The sequence below is a fragment of the Agrilus planipennis genome, unplaced genomic scaffold (assembly GCF_000699045.2).
Source record: "Agrilus planipennis isolate EAB-ADULT unplaced genomic scaffold, Apla_2.0 scaffold26, whole genome shotgun sequence".
NCBI lineage: Eukaryota > Metazoa > Arthropoda > Insecta > Coleoptera > Buprestidae > Agrilus > Agrilus planipennis.
The window spans coordinates 361027-369712 of record NW_020439469.1 but is presented as its reverse complement, the minus strand read 5'-3'; the positions used below and the strand labels follow the sequence as shown (position 1 = coordinate 369712).

The window sequence follows — 8686 nt, the reverse complement described above, 5'->3', positions numbered from 1 at the left end:
CTGTAGGAAAGAGTGGAGGTACGTGTCCAGCCAGTCTTAGGACTGATGACCTTATGATGATGAAACAATTTTACAATTTGCGTGCACAGTTCCTATTTAAATTTTTCCCTCATTCGAGTTATAAATTTTGCCACCAGATGGTGTATGCCCATTTGACGGATACCAATAGTTTTTCTATCAAAAATATAATTTTTTTTTAATGGTACGTCTTCGTAAATACGCTATAAAATTGAGTTCTTACTTGGAAAACCAAGTTAGAATAAAAACGGTTCTACAATTACATTCATCTAAAAGAGAATTTGTGCTGGATTTGCTTTTTATGTGGCTATCGATTCTTCTCCTTTCTGTTTCTTTTTTTAATGTATATTTTACCTTTTCACAGATTGACCTACTACTCAAAAGGGCCTCATAATATAAACAGTCATTGATCTGCCGCGTAGGTGTTTCGAACAGTCGAAATTGAACGAGACGGGATTTGACAAAGGCGCCGGGTTTAATAAAACACAACGTTGTAAAAATAAATGTGTTTTTAGTAAAAAAGGGGGCGTAACACGTTCAAATTAGCACATCTGTGATGCAAAAATCGATGTTTTACACCAACGTAAATCAAAAGGCAAAACAGTTTTCTGACGGGAGAAATTGATATGATTTCGTGGCATTATTTTAGATTTATTTTATGGGTCACTTTTCTACTGTGAACGGTTAGACAGGTAACTGAACCTTTAGTTACCAACACAAATGTCGCCATGCACGCTTCAACGTTGACCATTTACAAAAATATTCGCTTTTGGCAAACGTTTCTAAATTTTGGCCAAGGTCGTTTTAATACATTTTCGACTACTTCGTTAAACTAATGTGTTTGAAACAGGTCGGAAATACTTTATATATATATATACGTAGTATAATACTTCCTCGTGTGGTGTCTACTAATATGTTTGCACACCCTCTATTAACTGTAATCGTTTAACTTGTGGTTGATATCAAATAAATCCACATGTTCCTTGGACAAATTACAAAAGTGTTAAGCTAAATTTATTGGTAATGCACTGCAATTATATTGACAGACAGTAAGTTCTGCAAGTGGAACAATAACTGGATTTAAAACTAAAAAAAACTTTTTCAACTTTTGATCATTCGTTACCACCAACCATCCAACCAACGAGCAATCACTCCGACCTACATTCTAGCACAAAGCCGGAGGGCAAGGCTGAAAGCCCCCCTTACCTTTCTTTTAGGAATAGTGGTTGTGGGTGTTCGGTGGTTGGGGGTAGAAATATGAGAAGGACGAGATGAAGACGAAACAGAAGTGAACGATTATCTGTGATATATTATTACTGCCTCACCATTTGTTGCAAGAAAACCACAGAAGCTCTTAGACCAGGACAGCCGCATACGGAATCGAACCGGTGCCTGCCAAAGTGGAGAGCAACGGTCTAAACTTCTATGCATCTAAGTCATACCGCTTAGTAGACATAAAACTAAAAAAATTTTTGAGTATTTCATTCTACTCAGCTACTAATTCTGGTGAGGGGGTAGTCTCTCCGGAGTACATCGGAAAGTAGGGCGATATGTCTTCTTTTGCAAACTTTTATCGTGGGAATAGGTGTTTGGTGGTTGGGGACAGAAAGATAAGACGGACCAAACAAAAATAGTAGTGAAGTATTATCAGTGGAATATTTTTGCTACCCCAAGATTTACCTAAATGATCCAAGTAAATCACATAAAAACTTGCAGTCGTTTTAATATGATCTGCACTGCCGTTTTCCGCAGTTGCCTCTGGAACGATAATTGAAATATAAGTTCAGAAATTTTAATTTACTAAAAATTAACTAGAAAAGCTTTTTCTAATGAATTTATTTAGACCAATAAACCACAGGTTTGCTTATTCAGTCTGGCATTGTTTTTAATTAATAAGATTTTATTTTGACATCGCAACACAAAAATTCGAACAATTTTCATCGTATTGTTTAACTGAGCTACTACTAATAATAGGCATTGATGCATTTTGTTTATTTTCATCGTGTTTGATAAGTTTATTGTCCACAGCTTATGTTGATATGTGCACACATAATGACAGTGAACATTCAAATAAGCATTGACAAAACAAATACTTGGCATGCACAATCAAAGAACATCTACGTCAGTATTTAAGGCCAGGGGTTTATAAATGTAGATCTAACGGGAAAAGTCATTGTCATACTACTTTATTATTATAATATTTATGGATAGGTATTATACAACATTCGATAGAAGAGGGAGGATTCCTAACAATTAAGACCAATAAAAGAATTTAATATTCTCANTAGGACACCTTCTCAGGCATGAAGATCTAGTCAGAGATATATTAGAGGCAGATAAAGGAGTAGCGGTAGACCTAGATTAGATTACTGTTTACAAATAGTTAAGGATGTGGGATGATGATGACAGATACCGAGCGGCATGGCCTGGAGGTTTAGACCATTGCTGTAATATTCCACAGATAATCTTTCATCCTCTTCTGTCTTCATTTCGTCCGTCTCAACGTTCTCACCCGAACCACCACCCACCCATTCCCACGATTCCTGAAAGCAGGCTGAAGAGGACCTTCCGGCGTAGTCCGGAAGGACTGCCCGCCCACCAACATTACTGGCTGGTGGAAATGAAACAACCAAAAGTTTTTTTTTTTTTGACAGATGTATTCAGAGGATTCTCCAAACAAAGTTTATTTGTGAAAAAACAAAACAAGAATTACCTTTTAAGACGAGACAATTGTTTAGGTGTTCTTTGGTTCATTTTGCCAATGTAAAAAACGGAAAATTAAATTTAAATGTTCCAACGGGTTATATACTAGAGTAGATATAGTTACTTGTGTAGGTGAAATGTTAATGCTCTCCTCGTGTATACATAAACGCATTTCGCCATATTTTATTGTAAAAACAACTAATAGAATGTATTATGCATATGCACTGCTCCTACAGGTTGTTTGTCTTCCGCAGATACATCTCTCAAAATAGGTATTGACCTTATTTCGTTTCCACCTATCACCCATTTGGCTTGTGCTTCTCTCTTCCTATGTAAGTACTTAGGAAACGTTTGTTTCTAGTCCAATGTTTAAATAAGTAGTATTAGACGAAAATAATGGGCAAATACATTTCCTTATAGAACTTTTTAATGATTTTAAGACAATGAATGCTTATTAAGTTATAATTAGGTATTGGGTACATCATTATTTAAAGTTGTTAGGTATGTAGTTCGTACGTATAAAGGTTCGTTTAAATATGAAGTTATTAGTTATGGAGTAATATTTAATTCCTTATGCAGTTTTATTCTCTATAAAAAAAAAATTGGCTAATAGAATATCATAATAATCTTAACCAGTGGTTGTTGTGCCTTTTTCGTTTTGTTATTGTTAGATGCTGCAGCATTTTAATGAAATCACGCCTAAATAGAAATGAATTAAGTATTTCCCGTTTAAGCACTGGTATGTAATTAAAACAATTCGTAAATACAGCAAATATCAGAGTTGATCCCATTTTTTCTTAAATACTAGTAACGTAAGTGAACCTAGGCCTGACCTTTATGAAATTGCAGTGCAGGACTCCTTTATACGACAACATTATTAATTTTATTTATGTTTGACATTTATTATGTGTCGAAAATATTTCGCTGTTTTAAAATACATTCAGAATGCGTTACATAAAATGAAAAGGATTTTTAATGTCTCTTGTCTATGCCAACACAACGAATCTAAGCTCTCGTTTAATTCGTTAAGCTCCCAAATAATGTCCGTTTGCGAACCTTGCAATTAACAATCTACCCCTAAATAACAACCCTTTTATTATTCAAATGTTCCACCGTCATCCAATTCACTGAAGATATTTCCCCCAGTGGAAGGCAAAACATCTAACAGACTTGATTTCTTTTGAAGTACGGTATCTTAATGACAAACAAAAATTAGATATATAAAGTAACATCCACTATATTCAGAAAACGTTTATATTATATATCCTAACTAATATTATAAATACGAATCCGAATTTGTTTGTTTGTTATGGTAGCATTTCCTGCCTCAAGCGACATCATGAAATTTTGTACACCCATTGTAAACTGTTCAGTAGTAGACTATGTGAATGCATCCATCGGTTCTAAATAGTATCGATATAAGTGTAATTATATACCCCGGAGCTGTACATGTTATTGTGTTGTTGTATTTATTCTGTTTTTATCAAATAAATGTTTGATAATTACTATGTGTTATAATACAGAGTACCTTTTATCCAGAAAAAAAATACAGTTCCTAAGCGATAGAAAAATTAGTTTTATGTGATCGTCGATGATCTTTGGTACGTATTTAGGATAAAATAATTGTAATAAAAGTGGTCTGTATTCTGTCGAAACTGCCAGATGCGGATCGCGATTTCGATCTTTTTGGATCTCATCAGCGCGTCGATCCAAAATCCTGATGAGATCCAAAAAGATCGAAATTGCGATCCGCGTCTGACAGTTTCGACAGAATACAGACCACTTCGAATTATTTTATTCGATTATGGTAACGTGACTACCACGTTGAGGTTCCATCCATCCATATATTTAAATAGACCTTGTTGGAGCATACGTAATCCTAAAATGTAGCATCGTACTACAGATGGCGTTTACCGCGCCATTTGTGGTATTTTCTAAAACGTATTTAGGACACTAACGCGAGCGAAGTGGCGCGTAAAAACTATCATACATTTTTTTACACACATTGTCAGGGGTACAGAAAAAGACATACGGTAGGTACCCTTTCATCATCATCATAAGGTCGTCAGTCCTCTGACTGGTTGGACACGCACCTCCACTCTTTCCTATTCTGAGCTAATCTTCGCATTTCCTTAAAACTAAAACATCCCACATTATCATTATCACATCTACTTATCCCTTATTCAGAAAAGAAATATCGTTCTCGAGGGATAGAAAAACTAGTTTTATGTGGGCGTCGGTGATGTTTGACACGTAATTAGGATCAATGCGAACGAAGCCGCGGGTAAAATCTACTATTGTGTATTATGCACGAACATTCCTTACGTCGATTCGTTTATCCACAACTGAAGGTTTGAAGTCTCGGGGCTAATATACATATAAAAGCATATTTTGCAAAATTCGATTTTATTCTGCAACATTGTCTCTTTTTAAAGTGATACAATCATTCCAGCACCACTACCACATCTCTATAGCTTTCTTATGAAACTATTTATCCAACCCTACAAAATAACCTTCAGTTTCGGCGATCATCGCTTCATTGGAGTCATATTTTCTTCCGGCGAGCATTTTCTTGATGCGTGCAGACAAGTGAAAGTCGCTGAATGTCAAATTTGGAAAGTATGGCGGATGTGGAAGCATTCGTAACCAACGCCTTGTGGTGTGGTGCATTGTTTTAGTGAAAAAGTTCTTTCTCATTCGCCAATAATTCGCTATTGACGATTTTTCCTTTATCAAGATAATCAATAAATATAATACCAAGCACATGCCAAAATACGGACACCATACCTTGTCAGCCGACTGTTGCATTTTTGGTATTTTGGTTGCTTAGGTTGACTGTTATCCTTCGCTGTCTACTCAGCTGACTACCAATTTGACTCCGAAGTGAATCCATGTTTCAACTTTTGCTACAAATTGCATGAAAAAAAAACATTTTTATTCTGCCTTAAGAGTGAATCATCAATATGTTGATGGTTTTGGTTACCTGCGACACTGAGTAAACGCGATACCTACTTCTCATACTCAAATACTCGTTCAAAATATGTATCCGGTCTGTTAATATATTATTCGTTTTTACATTACAGTTGTTCAAATTGATTTTGTGGATTTTTTTAATGTTATCCTGTATAATGTAATTTGGACATACAGAAGCTGCGTTTTCTTCCGGGCTTTTTGGGCGTGTTCCGTGAAATCTTGCTTTTTCAGACGTTTCGCCGTTCTTTGCTGACGGCATCTTCAGTGGTGATAGACAGCATCGATAGACGCCGGCCGTGAAAGCCTAAGAACTACAATGGACATTTAGAACGTTCTAAAACATTTGTACTTGAACAACTGCATTTAAATTCAGTAAACCAGTGAGTTGACCCCTTATAATAATAATCAAGTCATCTTTCAGTTTCAACAACGTTTTTCCTTAACAGCGTTTATCAACATACGGAATTTAATATGCATTTATGGCCATTAAAGAATAATTACCTCCAAATGAATGATTCAAGGCCATTTCCCATTCAAAAGCAAACAACCTTTGTCTAAAACTAATAAAAACCAGTAAAGATATATTTTATATTTTTTTGCAATAAGTTTTGTCCACTTCACCATCGTCCGCCTCCCCATTTGTTCCAAATGAGGTGTCCTGCCTTCGGGAAATCAGTTAAGTACACCAAGGTCTACTTTTACTTTTAAGCATTATCTCGATGTCGTAAATTAAATAAAATATTTAAATATCGAAGATATTATGTGGTAGTTTAAGGTCAATCATAGTTACAAGTAAGTAAGTAACAAATTTTTGATTTAACCCTGAAAAGCTTCTTTATTTTGTTATATTACAATCAGATGCAATCGCCTAGTGCTACATCAGCTTGTTGAGTGACGTAATCCTTCTCTTGGCAGCTGTGTAGATCTGTATTGGATTCTTTTTTTAAGTTAAGTACTTCTTTTATTAACTAGCATTTCCGAAGTAATTTTTTGGCAAGACGTTTGACTTTATAAAAATTTAATGTCTACCCAAGCAAATCTAAACTAATTGTACTTAACGAGTCAGTCAATTCTATTGGAAATGTGCCCAAATTTCTCGATTCTTAAATGTTATTGTAATTGAACATCTTGAGCGACTTTTATATTTACTTATAATCCAGACAAAACTTTAAGCGCGTCTGGATGATTCTAAATTAAGGTGATTTAAAACTAATAGTATAATTAATCAATCATCATATGGTTTGCTATTTGAACAACAGGAATGGGAACTTCAAGAAATACAGTAAATGTAGTTGTCGATTTGGGTTGTAAGAGCGAATGGTAATAATGAAACTCGTCATATTGCACGTGTACCTACTGATAATGTTATTTTACCTATTTTTTGAAGGTTATGTCAATCCTAAGATTCTTTATAAATGCAAACTTGTCTATAAATTCTTACTGTCAGTTCTTGAAATTAAATAAAAACATCGTTCGAGAAATAAAAACACAATATTAAGCTGGGTAGAATGTGGCTCAGCATCATCTTAACACTATTGGAGGACCTGCGCCCATAAGGATGAGGCTCCTGTATTTGACAGAGGAATATTTTGTTAAAACAAACAAAAAGAGTAGACAAGTAAAATTGTCAACTTATTGAACAATAATTTTTTTATTTCTTCACAATCACAATGAATGAAAAGCTAATTGCAAAATGATTCGAAACAGTAATTCCTTTAGTATTCATAGGCTAATGCTTATAATTCTATGATTATTGAAAAATTTTGATAAAAGCAGAATCGTGAATCAGCCGTTCAAAGTCTATGTCTATGAGCACATCACATTCTATAAATATTAGCGACATACTGGTCAATCTTTCTTGAAGCGTTGTACTTTTTTATTCTTATCAATTTGGAGCGCTCCCCATTGCCGTTAGTTACCATCATGCTTAAAAATATTCTCAATGCACTTTATACATTTGGAAATATGTTTTCAATTTTGTTTTGTAATTAACGGTTGCTTTTCTCAAAATAAAAATATTTATCTGTAATAAATATATGTTTTCGGTTGGTGGATGAATTTGACCGAAACTAGGGGCTCCGTCGATCGCAGGGCCCTTGGCACTTGCCCAGAATGCTCAATAGAAAACAGGGACCTATCAGTAGCCCATCTAGGTCCTGGTCTTTATAATGCTAGTAATTAGGTTTAGAGAAAAACGGTGCAGGTTTGCCATGTACTTAGTATGCGAAGCTGACCCGTGCGGTTTGAGCAGAAGCCCAGAGAACTGATTTGGTACAGCTACTCGGTACATTACAACCGGCAAAAGGCGATTCTGTACAAACAGATTATTATCTAATTTTTAAGCGGTTTTGCAGCTCTGCAACTCCTATACACCAGCTGCCCCTGCACAGGACAGTTACCCACAAAACAGAGTATTCCATTTTCGTTGTAAATTTGTTATCATTGTCGGCAGCTTTTGCCAAACCATTAGTGTTACGTAATTTCTCCTTGCTTAATTTTCCTCTATGCCTCGTCCATATCAGGCATGAAAAATCCAAATACATCAGCATTGATAATATCTTCAAGGGAATATTCAGTTGTTAATGTCGGTAGAATGTCGTTTAAGTTCAAATATACTAATCATGATACAGCTATGAATTCACGATAAGCTTCTGTTTGTCTGCAAACAGTATCATAACACTGACCAAAAAGACCAAGTTATATGGTTGGTCCAAGGAATTCTCTAACTGATACGTCACTTCTTAAATTTTACATTGCAATACTATTTCGATCACGAGAGTATTCATTGCCCGGCTTCAGCAATAGGTATATTTTTTAATCCGTCAAATGTTCCTGCTTTGATCTTTTAATGTTTTTTTCCTCTACAAGTACCATATTTATCAATTATTTTATCTTTTATGACCTTCAAGAAAACAGTTACGCATTGATAATACCCTCATTCGAAGTGGACGAAACCCGTGTCTGCTGTGACAGGCGTCAATAATAATTTGGG

The 8686-nt window shown here is 35.1% G+C and overlaps 1 protein-coding gene across 8 annotated transcripts in view; it reads left to right on the top strand.

Annotated features, from left to right (window-relative positions):
- The window catches only part of LOC108739910 (tau-tubulin kinase homolog Asator), a 125986-nt gene that overhangs the window by 63551 nt on the left and 53749 nt on the right, over window positions 1-8686 (top strand). The gene's annotated exons all lie outside the window — the stretch shown is intronic.